A 16,195-nucleotide genomic window follows, 5' to 3' on the forward strand; every position below is an offset into this window, starting at 1 on the left:
TAAATGTGCTGTTAACTGTTGATTTATAGACCTTTAACTAAAAATGAAAAAAATACATACAGTTCATGTTTTATAATATAAACCAGTTTTTAATATCCGTGCTGTAAACTCCTACTAAAGAAATGTCTGGACTCTAAACTTTAGAGACTTACAGAATACACATTAATACTCAGTAGTAAGGGAAACTGCAAGAGTCAGCAGAATTTTAACAAAGTAATAATGTAGCATAAATTAAAAGTTAAGCATTAACGACATGACTGTATGACAAAACAAGTGGGGAAAAAAGTAAGAAAAAAACACACTTCTTCGTTGTGAACCTAAAGGACTGATATTGTTCCCAGATGATAAACTGGCACTCTAGTGTAGCTCAGTGTGGGGCTTTTGTCTGCTAGTTTTATTCACTTTCCATTATGTCTTGGCAAGCAGCATTCTGAGTCTATAGTACTTTTGGGATCCCAGCAATGGTTGTTGGGCTTCTGAGAAATATTTTTGTCTCCCATTGCCAGTCTGTGAACAATAAGAAAGTTAAGGATATAGAACACCATTTCTTTTGTGTGTCAAATCTTCGGTCAGTGACTGCTGAGACTAATTTCTTTCTGCTTGCTTGATGCTTGATCGGAAGAAAAGACAAACATTTATCGATGCTTGAGTACTGTCACCTTTTTTTTTAGTTGTCTGACCTTAAGCTCAGATGTACGTTCACACTTGAATGATCACAAGTTAAATGGAGCTGTTTCTTTAAGGCATTTGCTCTCTGACAACTGTATACTACTCCACTGTGAACAGAATTTGGAAAGGTAATTCCTTGGGAAGCTGTTTGAGGTTATACTGTATATATAGGGTTATGTATTTGAGTATTCATCAAAAGTAATATTATTCCACAATACATGACTACAATGCAAAGCACAATTTCAAAAAACAATTTAACTTATTCAGTGCAAATAAAGAATATCATAGATAATAAGATTTTCCAGTAAATACTCAATAAATGCAGCACATGTTCATTGCAAGTATGTGGCCTTTTCATTTTTGAATAAATGATTAATTTACCTGAAAAGTGAAGATACTACTATACTTCACGAACTGGAGAATAAATACTCAATAATGTGTTATGTTAGTTTGTGTATAATCATAGTAGCATTTTAACAAAATAAAGAACTAGACAAGGATCTTAATGTTTCAAAGTTTTTGTGAAGTGATTGTATACTATAACTTTAAAGTTTCTCTAATATATTTATGTTCAAGACCAAAACTCCAAAAGGTATATCACATCATATAGTATATATTTTATTTTCTACAGCACTTGTGTTTCTGTAGTAACGTTACTATTTTTTTGTGCTGTGATAATTGTTCTTACTTTATTACAAATGCGTTGTACTTGCATTTATTTGTAACCATATCTACCATTTCCTTCTGTACCTGCATGTATTGTGAAATTTTGGAAAACACTCCAGATCACACAGGATAAGGGTGTCTGCTAATAAATAAAAATAAAAGAAAGCTAACACCAAACATGGATCAAACATGTTTTTGGCCAGTTCTAATTTATGTTTTTATCCATATTGTTTGTATTTATAATGTATTCCAATATATCATTAATCACAAAATTAATCATGCCACATCACTAAAACTGTAAGTGAAGTCTCTTTACGACACTGTGATGGCAATATTTTAGAGAAACTTGTCTAAATAAATACTACGAAAAAACACAATACTGTGACAATAAATAATTATTTAACCACTTGCATACTGTACATTAAAATGTCAAAATACAAGATGTCTGTTTTTATTTAAGTGGTAACGATTTTGTAATTCTTGAGTTCAGAGGATTTTTTCTGGTCTTGCGCATATCCCAGGTATGTAGTATAGATTATTTCTATATATAGTATTATATATTTAACATCGTTCAAAATGTAAGATGCTAATGACCCAAAAAAAGCCCGACTTTTAAGAAGACTGTTGGTAACACTTTGTTTTAAGAACTGCATATTAAACATTTATTATGTAGTTGTTCATGACTAATTAGCATGTACTAAATCATGAACAACTACCAAGTGTTACGCAGAACAATTTTGTTGTTTCTTGGCCTCTGAAATTTAGCATTGGAAAAAAGTAGATTTTCAAGTAATATCCAAAATAATGAGTAAAAGGGGTTTGTTTAGTTTTCTTTTGACTTCTCAACAAAGACTTGTGGTGTCATGAAAATCCATATTTGCTGGAAATTCAAAACTAAATGTCTGCAAATTATACTACTACACTATTACTATTAATTGTTTGAGTCCAATCTGATGTGTATGCTCAGACTTCCGATTATATATGTTACACTTGTTACGGCAAGCTGTGTGAAAGTTTTAAGAAGGCCTAGAAAGGTTTTAATATGTGACAATGGTAATCTTAAGAGAGAGAGAGAAGATAAGATCACTTTATTGGCCATATACAGTTTCTTGTATTAGGAATTTGTCTTTTTACATACCCCAACTTGCTCTCCATGAGAAACACAGAGAGGGAGAGAAGCTTGAGGTTACAGCACAGGATCAGCCATTTATACGGCGCCCCTGGAGCAGCTGGGGTTAAGGGCCTTGCTCAGGGGCCCAACGGAGTAGGATTCCTCTGCCGGCCGCAGGATACAAACTGGCAACCTTCCAGCCACAGGCGCAGATCCTGAGCCACAGAGCCACCACACCACCCGTTTAATCATTGTAAGCAAGATTCCAGAGAGCTATAAAATGATAACCTTTACTTATGTTGGGGTAGACAAATGGAAGACCAATATGTAAAGAAGGCTTTTGTAGTTTATAGATAAGTATACTGGCAGCTTTGTTGCCCATTTTATTTTAAAATTGAGCCTTTTTGAAGATGGTAGTAAATACAAAGATATAACTGACACACAGATTCTATGGGGATTTTGTGATTGCCCACAAATCAAATTTCAAATTTAACTTAATCGCCACCTTACAGTATATGAGTAAATACTGACATATTATGCTCCATAACCACTCCGAGAACTAACAGACATAATTTCCAGGCCAGGCTTTCGTCTGAGCTGAGAAGAATACGTCCAGACACACCGGCTCTGCAGGACCAGAACTGGAGACTATTGGTCTGCAAGGTTTTTTTCAACTCCAGGACTGTAAGGGTAGCTCATTTAAATCTTTATGTGACCACTTTCCTAATGCTTTGTTGTGCTAATGTTTTAAGAGAACCTGCAAAACATGCAGGTCATGGTTCCCTTGAGTACCACACTTGAGCAGCTCTGCAGTTGAGTTTTCGTATAGTAAACTTTCCCTTTTTGACATGGTAAGACTGTAATAGCAGTTGGGTCTGGTTAAAGATTTGTGTCTCTGCAGGCCTGACACATTAGGGATGAAAATGGATCTATGCACAAAAAAAGCACATATGGGCTGCATTTTAGTTACAGGCAGTTACTGTATATGAGTAACTTTTTTCTCTTAGTAATGAGTTTTCACTACAGTCTTGGGTGAAACGCCCTTGAAGTGTGTAGCTTTTAAACAGGTCAGCATAGTCTGGAGCCTTACCAGCCCTTAGAGGAGAAATAATGCTGAAAAAGGGAGGTCCTGGCACATAGAAAAGCAGACAATGACTCTTTTTTTTCCCCGCAAGGGCAAGTATTAAACAGAAAACAATTCAAAAGGCCTTGTTCCATACCTGCACATTCAATTATTGCAAGAAATATTTTACTTAATTACAATGAGGTTTCACTGTTATGAATTTAAATTTGGGTCTCAATGTACAAGGGCCTTACTTGTACTTATGGCTCCCAGCTCTGTCTCTCAAATTGTGAAAGGCTGTTTCTTCGTTGGGATTTCCTTATGAGAAATACTCCCTTATTTGCGAACAGATTAGGAAAGCTCTTGTCCCTGTAGGGGCATAGACTTACTTGATACACATAGCCTGATGATATTACAATGGTCTGTGTGTATTGTTCCTTTGTTGACTGGGCGTCACCAAGCCTTTGTACTTATCCATCCTGACCTGTCAGTCACAGCAGCATACTGCCTTTATTGGTGATGCCAGGTCTGAGGTAACAACTAAAAATCCATTGACACCATCACAGCTACCCCCCACCTCACCCTCCCTGCCCACTATCGCATAAGAGTCACAATCTTGCCCTTTTGAGAGGCTCAAACCAGTTTTGTTGTAAAGAGAGAGACAGGGCTTTTCAATACGGGAAGCAACAATAGGCTTTGTCCCACATTTCCCACCACCACTCAAAAGAGGATTGAAGGGGAGGGATGGGGGTGGGGGGGGGGAGGGATTTTCCATAGTAACAGTTGCAAAACAAGCTAGTACCACACTATGAAGAGACGTGAAAGGCTGTAAAAGAAGAAGCAAGGTAGAAAAGTCTCTTCGGTGGAGTCTCTCCACTGACAACAAGTCAAATATTCCAACGTGAACTCGAGCTGGAAAGGTAGTCGCAGCTGTGGCAGGGTTTGGATGGTGGCAAACATCCCGAGGGCTGAGAAAGAAACAAAATCACAGAGGGGCACTTGTACGGACGACAAAGGCAAACTTCACTCAGTCTCTGCCCTCAGCTTAATGACTCCCCGTCCTGACAGCCCCCTGCATCATCTGCGCTCACGATGAATTCCGAGACTCAGTATGAAGACACTGTCTCCGCCATGGTGTTAGAAAACATTAAAAACAAACTGATCCATGCCTTCAGGGGAACAGGAGAGCAGGTACCAGCCCTTTGTCCTGGCAGTAATGTTGCAAGTACTGTTGGAAGAGACTTCCAGGTCAACGAGGAGCTCAGGAGAGCTAAAATAGACGGAGCAATAACCTGGCTAAGATCTGAACTGGTAAGTAAACTGATTTGCTTTTCGTGGCTGACAGTTAAAAAGTACATGTATAAAAAATAGGGATTTCAAAAGCTTCGAGATCTAAGTACATTTTGAAAAAAGCCGTAAAATGAGAGCTTCAGTTTTTCCATTTTTGTAGTTTGACCAAATGGAAAGACCAAAATGTGATTAAAATTTCGTCTAGATAAATGAAGACATCTCTTATGCTCCTCATTCAGAGTGTGAACATTTTAAAAAATATTTAGATTCCTTTATGACTCACACAGCCTTATGAAATGCTGTTTGCAAAAAAGTTTCTTTGCCATTCTGTTGCACTAATATTCATTTGCAATGAGGAAGGCATTTCAGGAAATCATTTGCCCCTGTTTTTCAGGATAAATAAAACTATTTATATTTTAATCACAAAATGCATACGCAATCTTTGAACATTATTTCCTAACACTGCAGGATTAAGTGCAGAATTACTTCCAGAGTATTGACAGTTGCATTTAGATTTTTTTCTAAAGCTGAAAATGCGGAGTTGAACTTTTATTTTCCTCTAGATAAGCAACAACTCCAAGCAACAAGAATTTGGCATGTCAAATTAGACAAACAGTACCATAAAATGTTTAACAAACACTAGATGCAGAACATTTTGATATGCAGCCAGTGTGCTTTTGAATTGTGAATAATTTATGTACAAGTTAGAGAATGCACAATTATATACAATTAAAATAGTTAAGATCGATCAGAGGTGTTTAAAACTTTTTGGTGCCTCTGATAATGTTCATTGCTGCAGATCTTAAAAAATATGTTTTCATGTCTTATGGCAAATCACAGATGGGTGGAAGTTTGATTGGCTAAAACTGCTGTTGTTATAATGGCTAGTACTAATAATAAACTTTCCACTGTACATTGTATGCAAAAGAACACAGTGAAGTTTTAAGAAATTAAATGGACTTTAAACTGATGCTCTACGATGTTAAACTGTTGCCTTTGCTTGTTTACCCCATACTTTCTCAGAATCCTATACAATATAATAATTGCACATTGGTGGTGGTGGAGGGGAGTTCCCATTACCTGTAAAGCGCTTTGAGTGGAGTGTCCAGAAAAGAGTTATATAAGTGTAAGCAATTAGTACTATTATTATAATAATATTTTATGTAGAAATAAGAAAATGACTCTTGAATGTGTGGAAGTAGATTTGGAAGTCTTTTCACTTTAACGGTGACAAGTTCAACAGTTTCTTCCTCAGTCATAGGATGTAAAAGACTGTCTGACACACTACAACCAGTCTTCTCATAATCACAAGATAAAAGATGTCTTCTATTTTTGTAGTATTCCACAAACTTTATATATGCAATGTTCTTGAGTTCCTTTACACCATCAATTGAGCTGTAACACTTTTTTTCTTTTTCTGTCTCTTTTCGAAATACAGCTGGAGATGCGTTCCCAAGACAGACAGCTTGCTAAAAGATTGCTGGACATAAACAGCGAAATACAGAGGCTCAGACGTGAAAATGAGCCGTTCAGTCCAGAGAAAAAAGAAAATGTCATCTTTAACGGCAATGCTCTCCAAGCTAATGAGATGGACAACAGGCAGTCTCTTGTACAGAAGCGCTGAAGAAGCCAGGCATTTAATTGTTTCTGTTATGTGACCTTATCCTGACTACTGAGTAGTAAACTGGCATAATGTGCTACAATGCAATACAGGCTCATAAATCCCTTATAGAGGCCCAATTAAAATATGTCAGTGTGTCAATTGCAAAGGCTCTTAAGTGTGTCATGAATGTTCTTCTTCATGTTGTCTTTACCTCAGTGGCATACCAATATGACATAGAACTTGATTGTTCATGAAGAGACTTTACTATTATCTACTCACATTGACTAATCTTGGTTGCTGTATGTTTTGTGAATCTGTTCTAGCAGTCCACAGCCTCTGAAATGTTCTGTTTATTTGAGGCCACAAAATCCAACATTTCACTTGTCGGCAGGAAACAGATGTTCCTGCTTCTGGTATAATGAATACTAGACTCTATGTCAGCACTGACATTTAACTTTAATATGTAATATAAACACATTATATTAAAAAAGGTAATAACCTGTGTGTTACTCTCAACTTCATTCAGAATTTTAGCACACTTTCAATGCTAAATATCTTTTGTGAACATGCACTTTACAACTACATGAAAATAGAATTTGGTGTACTACTGTCCTGGGTTCCATGTACATCAGTTTTCTCTGGGTAGAATTATGCATTATGCTAACCCAGGTCTTCCTAAAGGGTTCTAAGAGGATAAAAACGAAGGGACTGGTTTGTATCAAAGAGCTGCAGAGATGCCAGCTAATCAGGAGCTTTCTTAGGTAAGAAAAAAAATGCTCTGGGCTTAGAAGCCAAATTCCCAACAAGCTCTGATGGTAAGGTTTGTCAATTGCAGTGATTTTATCTCAACAAAGGAAATAGAAGTTTCAACAATCTTTAGACCACAACATCAGGCATTTGGTGGTATTAAAAAGACAATGAGGTATTCAAAACCAAGAAAAAAAGAATAGAACACAAAGAATAGCATGATCAAAAAAATATATAGAGCCTCTGTTGAACAAAAGTTTTTTTTTCAGAAAAGCTTTGTTATAAACCTTCAATTTTTTTAACTCAATCTGCTTAATGTAGCATCTTGCATTAACAATGAATCTGAGGACAAGAAAATAATACATTAAAACTCTAATGTTGCTTCTTTTCTACTTCCATGTCAGGGCACTTTTTAATGTCATTTAAGTCATAACAATTGAAATATTAAGCATCGTGCTTTTAAATGATGCAGAAAAATGAATAAATAACTTTGTGGTACAGGAAAAATTACAATTTTACAATTAAGCCTGCAGAAACCTATCATTAACTCTTTTACTATTTTCTGAAGCATGGGACTACGAAATTACTCAAAACTATATCTTTTCAGTCTGTACTAGATAAATAAAACATTACAAAATGACAAAGTCTTGAAGGGTTTTGTGTTATTCAACACTTACTACACAACACTACTAAACATCCTAATCCATGAGTAACCCTACTAACCGCAAAAGTTTTAGCTGTTATTGCTCAGTAGTCATGGTGAAGGACATTTTCATTCAAGATTGGTTTTTAAAAGAGTATAACAGTAAGTGAACTTAAGTCTGAATGAGAAAGGTCATTTTAATGAGAAAGGTCATTTTTTCAGAACAACTTGGTCCATTTTGAAGTTCGCTCGTCATACATTGACAAGCTTGGTGAGCAGTTGTTTTATAAGGTTGTGCCAAAATGTACCAATATATGCTATTATACCTAACTCAAAAGTTTGATGTTAATATCTGCAGTCATCCATTAAAATGTGGAGGAAAAAAATGAAATAAAAGAAAAGTCGAGAAATGCTGTGTCAGTGTACCAATTGCGAAGGAGCCAATAGAGTTTAATTCCAACATTGAAAAGTAGAGAGAAAGAAATGCAATGATTTCAACTGTCCTAAATATCGGTTTAAATCTGATGTTTAAGTAATTGCAAAACCGGAGAAGCTCTAAAAAAGTGGAGAATATCATGTAACACATGACAGATTAGTGACACTCCAGTGTTTTTCAAGAAACCACAAAGCAGACATGTTTCAAAGTATTTATTACTTGACAGAATCAAGCCCTGCAGCTATGTGGAGAGTATCTGTCAACAATCAGTTAGAAATGGCAGTGAACATGTCCACCTGTCACTCGTCGATGTGTTCTGGGTGTTAAACAAACTCTCCTAGGAAGCCCATTCAAGCAGATGCCCTGAGGCTCTTTGCTTGTAAATGTTGTCACTTCTCATAACACTTTTTCCTTTTCGCCACTGATAACACTACAATTTGACAATCTAAAAAAAATCTATCTTCATTCAGTTGTTTACAATATTAACAATTACTTATTTACGAAGGTTATGTCTAAAAAAAGAATGAGAAATGGTGGTATTCTGAATGTGGACAAAGTTACTATTGGCTTTACATGTAGTGGTTTTCAACTAAAGTGCTGCTGAACATCTTAATCCAAAATGAACAAAAAAACAACAGATTATTCCCTTAACATTGGCACCATGCTCTGCACGTACAGTAATAAATAATGGACAGTGTTATAATTGAGTACAGTTATAGTGAATCAAACACAACTCTTTTTAAATGTAACCAATATACTGTATATACAGTAAACACCAAAACACATTTTAACCAAATCGTACATGGGCGTTGCATAAACACCTGGTAGCAGCACTGATCAAAGAAAGTTATGTGCACAGTAGGTTAGATGAAAAGGGCTGAGCAGATCAAGATTCACAGACTCACAGAGCACTACCATATTACAATGGGCAGCCCTGACATATGGGGATATGTTTGCAACACAACAATTCCAAAATGGAGTAGAGACAAATACAATCACATTCTGTAGCTCAGTCTTACGCAGGGCCTGACGCAGACATTCGTGCAGAAGGCTGATTGTACACCACAGGAGGTGGGAGTCTTGTGGAGTAGCTAAGGCAAGGGTTGCTCATTTGAATACGGTAGAGTTCAGTAGTATGCTGTTACCCCTCGAGTGAGACCCGCTAAGGCATAGAACTTCGTCTGCTTGAGCTCCGTCTGGGTGAGCCTTGAGGCTGCGCCCTGCCAGAGAAGGCTGGGCTAGAGCATACTTCCCCAAAGCTGGAGTAAAGACTACCATCTTCAGTGTCGCTCTCCGACTCAATATTTTCTAGGTCGGCACACTCCAGCTTCAGTTCCTGTATGCCGTTATGGAGATCCATCAGTTGCTTAATCAGCATCTGGTCTTGAGAGCGCATCTCCATCTGCCAAGAGAAGCACAAGGCCAACACTATGAGTTGTTGTTATCACTGTATCTTTTTCGACTAGGAGTTGCTGCTGGAAGGCAGAGGCAGGGCAGTTCTTAGATTTTAGTGTGAGTCAGATTTTTAACATTTCAGCCAATCACTGCTCACTTTTGGAAACGTACTGACAAAACAAGTATTTCCAGAAAGTTCACAGGGCAGATTTTATAATAGGGGTAGATGAGACACTAGAAAGCCAGCCTTGCTGATCAATTTTTCTTAATAGAAGACAAGCTGTGATACCTTCAAGGATACTGTATATATACTGTATATTGGGACATCAAAGCCAAAACTGTTTTTTTTTTATTTATAGATGTACAATTTGTATCTGTGATCATGAGCTGAATGTGAATAATAAGTACAAAGTAGTATATATTACATATACTTTTTGTTTTGGGATAATTCAATGCACATATTTGATCTAATTAGAGCCAAAACATACTTTGCAATTTTCTGATGACCGCAAGTACAAACATGAGATGATTTTAAGCGTGAAAGTCGATATTTGATTGCATATTCCTCTGAGGCAATAATTCAGTTAAATCTGTGACCCACTGGACTCATCAAACCCTTTGTGTAATCATCTGAGGTGTTTTGACAAGCCCGTACGACAGCCACTTTGACTTCTTGACTATTCCTAGGGTGTCTTGACTTCAATTTATTCTTCATCATGTAACCGTTACACTCTGAAATGTACTAGTGAATATTAGTGAATACTAGTGAAGTGAATATATCACAATACTTATGGGAAATTACTGGGTTGAACACAAAATGTTTTTTAATATATTCAAATGCATGCAGAGTTTTACCCTAACTAAAACTTGTATTATAATGTGTTTTACATTCATATAAATTTCATGATCACAAATACAAATAGCTTGACTGTCAAGCAAAAATAACAATTTTGCCTTTGGTGTCCCGGTATGTTTAGAAAGCACTTTAGCCCAAAAGACAAATCTCAGCGCTGACAAGAAACAAAACCTTAGTTTAATGTCCCACTAAGAACAAGTGGATAGTTAATTTTAATGGACTCTGTGTAGCTACTCTATGCAGTGGAAAAAAAAATCAAAGCTAATGCCAATCTTAGCAAACGCTTAATCCGACAAAATCCATTACTTCACCAATCTAGTGTCTAACAGTGATCTGGCTGTTCACTGATTTCCATTTCCAGATATGGTTTAGCGTTAGCTTTAGGATATGTAACTGTGGCCTTTGATCTGCTATCCAATTGAGGACTCTGTAATTCAAACACTATTAATCTAGTGGACATTTCATTTGTACTTTCAATTTTCTGCAATTTAGAAGCATGTAATAACAAATTCCGGCAGGCAGTGTGCTCTTGTTTTGAAGTGGTCCATGCACAGCATGCCCTTCTCAAACACAGGCTGACTGGACTTTTTACAAACAGCTTTTATTTTGCAGGCTGTGACCCGTGAAATAAGTTTTGAAACGCTGTTGCTTGCTTAGGAACAGTCCCATTAAACCAAGAGTCCTCCATGTCTGCCTTTTATGGCATCGGTTAATCTTGGTGAGCTTTCACAGGGTGGTTTGGGATTGTTTCTGCTTAAGAAGAATGTTTCTGTACAAAAATACTGTAATAATAAAACCCGAACCGGGCACACCAAGGGAAAATGCAGGGTTTAAAAGGAGTGCAATTATCAAATGTGTAGTTTTGCTTTCACTAGAACACCATTTTGGAAAATAAGTACATTTTTTATTTGACCTTAGAAAAAAGTGGTGCAGATAATGTACTTCAGCAAAAAAAAAAGAGAGTTCTCTCTAAAGAATATTTCATTCATGCTATATCAAAGATAACTGAAAAATGGCACAGAGAGCACATAATTGTCTTTTTGTGGATAATAAAATATAAACTTTGCCTCCAACGTCATTGTTAAAGATCTATTTGTTTCCTAAAGCTTTTAATTACAAGAATCATTTGGTCTTACTCTTGTCATTAAGTCAATTTGTTGTAGTTTTGTTGTACTTTTACTTTCTTTTATGAAAACATAGTTAGATTCATTTTAATCTAACTTAATGAGTACAAATATGCAGCATGAATATGAATGTATAGTATATATAATGTTATTTAGAGTCTCTTAGTCATAATCCTATCAGAATACTTTGTAATCTTACTACAAAGCCAAGTACAGATATTTATCATTACGTGATCAGCTTTCATGTGTACATTTGTTCCATTTATAATGTTTAGGTTTTCATAGTAGAGTGAAAAAAACTCTTTTTCAAGTAAATAGGCCTTAATTCATACACAAATTGTTCTATTATTTTCACATACGAGTCAGAGCTAACCTACAGTAATTGCATGTATTTAAAAATGCCCAGAATGCCCACTTCACTGCTTTTCTCATTTCATTTAGGAGTGGAATTCGAGGCCGGTGAGTCCAAAAGAAAAGATACTTCTGAAGGATTTGCATTTATGAAGGGTGAGTCCCATGCATGGCTTAGAAGTGGACATTGGCTTCTGGCTTCAAAGCTGTCTGCAAGAACTTGATAGAGACCACACAAAACAACGTGAAATTTCTTTGAAGAATTGGGAGTTAACTGTGCCTGCATTGATTTCCTTTCCTCACCCTTAGGAAATCTTTTACTGATTCAAAGCAAGCATCTCTTAAATTATCTGATCAACAGAGGCCATGAATAATTTGTAAAGAAAAGATTTAGTTAATGTTCACTCACTTTAAAGTCTTTCTTTTTTTATATCTCTTGGCCCACATGATAGGCAGCCACAAAACTGGTTGAAGGGCAGTTTTGATTGATTTTGGTCACAATATTTTGTTACTTAACTATGGTAACAGAAGTGGTGTTAAGACATATATACTCTGGTTGTGAATGCCTGGTTAAAATAAATTGTGTTGACAGTAAAGATGAATAAGGAGAACACTACAGTCTTTGAAAAGTGTTGCAAAAATAATTCCATGTAGGCATATTTCACAGACTTTTTCCACTTAGTGCATTTGTCAGCCTCATAAAGACGTGACTTTTTAATGCACAAAAAAGCTTTTTACTAGAACTGCTACAAGGCAACCTCATAATAATGCATTTCTGAAAGAGCCCAGCAAGCAGTAATTACTAAAATGGGCCTTAAAATCACACTTTTGTAAATGCATTTAGCAAATGTATGATGGTCTTCATATGCTACATCTGGAACATCCTAGGCTTATACAGTATATCAGGGACAAGTATCTAAAGTATGCATCCAACCATAGGATAATATTTTGTATAGGAAATTTATGGACTTCAGTTGCAAAGGATTTGTTCTGGCTAGTGATAATACTGGAAAAAAAAACTATTTTACTTTAAGGTTCTTACAGAAAAACTGTGATTTCTCAAAGGTCATGTTGGACATCTTGCTAGGGACTATTAAGGCAGAAAGAGGATTAAACTCCTGACCCACTTTGTTCACTTGCCCATAGGGACATGGGGCAGAATAGCTCATTGAAAATGGTGGTGGGGAGATGGGGAGGGGTTGCATTTGAAAATGTTGTCAGGCTAAGATGGATAATTAATTGGCTTTTAAACCTGACCTTCCATTCAAAAAGGAGGAAGACCCCCTGCCAGGTTTAGGTCATTCTGGACAATCACTTAAGAGCTCAAGAAAAATGCCCCCTGAAACTCTTGTCACTTACAGCTGCTTTGTATGAAATAAAAATAATTTGGTGGTGCCATTGTCCCCGTTCATCAGAGATTGCTGTTGGAAACCTTAGAAAGGTGTACTAGTTTTTCTAGGTCCCAGGCATTTTATTCAAAAAGAGGTTAGAGTTGAGAGTTGTGTCAACATGCAAACTGCAAAGAAACAAATGGCGGTTAATTATACGCTATAAAGTAGAAATAAAAAGAATAGAATACATTTACTTTTCAGTGTGGAATTAGCCTCCACTTATTCCTTTGAACATTTATGAACTTTTTTCCCCCAACACTAGTATATCCATACCTTTTTTCATGACTAAATCTCTCAACCAAGCTAAAGACAAATACATTTCATAAATGTACACTGGTCTAAACAATATGGAACTGTTTGTGTAGGTAAACTGTTTTGGAGAAAATGATCAAAATTGATTCAATAACATTTCAAGTCATTTAGAGTCCCATCCAAGCTAGTCAGTATTATAAAATAAGTGTATTAACTTTAAATTGAATATTGACAAAAAACACAATTCTAAACCGATTAACTGAAATTATATACAAAATGGATGATTAAAACAATTGAAATGTACTCATAAATCATATACTCAGGATCCTGTAATAAGGTGTATTTTAAACTGTTAAAACCATCACAAATAACTACAGAAAGGAACTATGGTTTAGCACTAGATTACAGATAAGACAAGTAGAACAATACAAAAGATCAGCTGCTCAAATTGTCCAGAACAAAAATGCTGATTGTGTTAACAATGATCGAGGTTTAATTGCGTCAGTGGCTTGCCACAATGGTTTTGCCATTGTGTTGCATTATCTCGTCACAAAAAGTTTTTGTATGTCAAGTGAGGAAACTGCTGTCAAGACCGTTGGGTAAAGGCTCAAAGTCTCATCGACATGCTAATCAAGTTTAAAAGACTAAAATAACTTACTCATCTTGTACATACTGTTTACAAAAATGACCTTTCAGAACGTCAGCTAACAAAAATGACATTTCCTTTTATTTCAGACCAAATGTAATTGGCACATTATTCTGTGATCTTTTTTACCTAACTTTTTACCTTCACTGAAACAAATTTTGACTTAAATATCTAATGCTCTTGGCTTCTGTATTTCATAACAAGAGACCACATACAGTACAATAAATCAGGCCTAATTTTCTTTTTCACCTTGTGCCAACAGGAAACCATTGAATAGTTTCTGACTTAATTAAGAAACAACTAAAAGCAAAAAGAGTCACAAAAAATATGTATGTACAAAAATGTGTAAATGTACAAAACAATTACTTTATTACAGAATAGATTTTCAAAAAAACATGCTGCCAGAAACTACAACTAGAAACTAATCTGCTTTAAACTAAAAGTTCCGTTTTACTTGACCTGTATATGTGCTTTGGATCACTAATTTCTTGGAATATGAAATTCTGCCCATCGATCTCTCCCAGATAGAAAGGTATACTGACTAAAATACTTTGGTTCAACGCGATGACAGATCCTTGATTCCATACAAGAAATCAAAGAAGAAACTAAAAACTACTACTGCTACTTCTACAACTACTTCTAACTACCAACAACATCTTTACAAATTTCAACAATTATGGATATGCTCCCTGCTTATTTTACTATTCTTAATTGCATCGTGGCATATTAAAGCGATCGATAAAACCTTTTTAAGATTCTTGAAGTGTTAAGAACATAAAAATATCTAAACAACAGGGCTCTCTAAAATAACTCCACCATTTTGTATAACCTTTAATCATCAACTTGGATGAAATTAGGCAGAAAATCCAACCAGAATAGATTCCATCATGATGAAACTGCCTAGCCAGTCTTACCAGTTCTCTTCTGAGCCACGCCAGTGCAGTCTCAATGTCTAGTTGTGGTCGATTCTCTCCTTTGCAGTTTTCCTGGGGGACTCTGAAAGAAGACATCTCTGCTGATTTGCAGTCGTTGAAAGTTGCAGACTTTGAGGAGAAATCTCTGAGTCTCATCAAAACTAACTCCATAATCCCTGGATTGTTTCAGCTGTAGCACATACAGCCTTGTCTGAAATGTGCCAGCACAGTAAGTCTTACTAGTGGCAGCTTGGAGCAACTGGAAACTTAAATCCAGGAACACTTTTCAGTGAAGGTCTGTCAACACAAGTGTGATCCAGTTTGAGTGATGTGCACCTAACCAATGGAAGTGTTAAAACCTTTGTTTACCATTTTACTATTAATTGCTTTAAAAAATCCTCCAATGATTTCTATCCGGAGGAGGTGCTCTGAAGAGGCAGTAGCCTTAGCTACCTCTGTTTGGCAGGCACTGTTTCAGCTGGTGAGAAACTCGGCTGAGGAATTTCCCTGGCTTGTTTTCACATGGCTCTTAAGTAATGGAAAAAAGTAAACAAGACTGAGTGGACAACATGGATTTAGAACTGTGACCTTACTAAAGACAGTATCATAAAGGAAACAAATTAAGGATCAAAGCCAATTTCAAATACTTAGTCCAACACGTTTGTGAATAAAACATTCATGAAAGTTTCTATTGGTACAGAAAAAACTCTTCACCTGGCTTAAGAGAGCATTTCACCCCACAATCCTCAGAAAAATAAGAAGCAGGGCAACATTTTAAAGTTTCTCTTGAAAAAAAATAATGTGCAGATTAAGCACTTAGGTGAAAAGTGTTGCTTTATTGCTATGTGCTTCACTGTACAGTAGACGTAATATGAAATAAAATATTAAATTATTCCTAGATTTCCTTTTGATTATAGTGTAGCTTTGGTTTATTTTGCAATTCTTCAGCTAATAATGTATCCCATACTATATTTGCAATCAGTTTCACACAAATGTGTGATGCTTAATTGCACGCAGTATTTTATTTTAGTTTAGGAG

General features: G+C 36.0%; 1 long non-coding RNA gene and 1 other non-coding gene across 2 annotated transcripts; one reads left to right on the top strand and one right to left on the bottom strand.

Moving 5' to 3' along the window:
• Positions 1-4,280: 4,280 nt before the first annotated feature.
• si:ch211-153f2.3 (uncharacterized) lies at positions 4,281-7,793 on the top strand. The gene is made up of 2 exons (XR_011190781.1): positions 4,281-4,820; positions 6,238-7,793. It is a non-coding gene; the product is annotated as an uncharacterized si:ch211-153f2.3 (transcript).
• A 632-nt stretch (positions 7,794-8,425) lies between these two features.
• LOC138241547 (uncharacterized) lies at positions 8,426-15,615 on the bottom strand. The gene is made up of 2 exons (XR_011190780.1): positions 15,158-15,615; positions 8,426-9,630 (listed from the first exon to the last, which is right to left on the bottom strand). It is a non-coding gene; the product is annotated as an uncharacterized lncRNA (long non-coding RNA).
• Positions 15,616-16,195: the final 580 nt, after the last annotated feature.

Source organism: Lepisosteus oculatus, chromosome 10 (genome assembly GCF_040954835.1).
Source record: "Lepisosteus oculatus isolate fLepOcu1 chromosome 10, fLepOcu1.hap2, whole genome shotgun sequence".
NCBI lineage: Eukaryota > Metazoa > Chordata > Actinopteri > Semionotiformes > Lepisosteidae > Lepisosteus > Lepisosteus oculatus.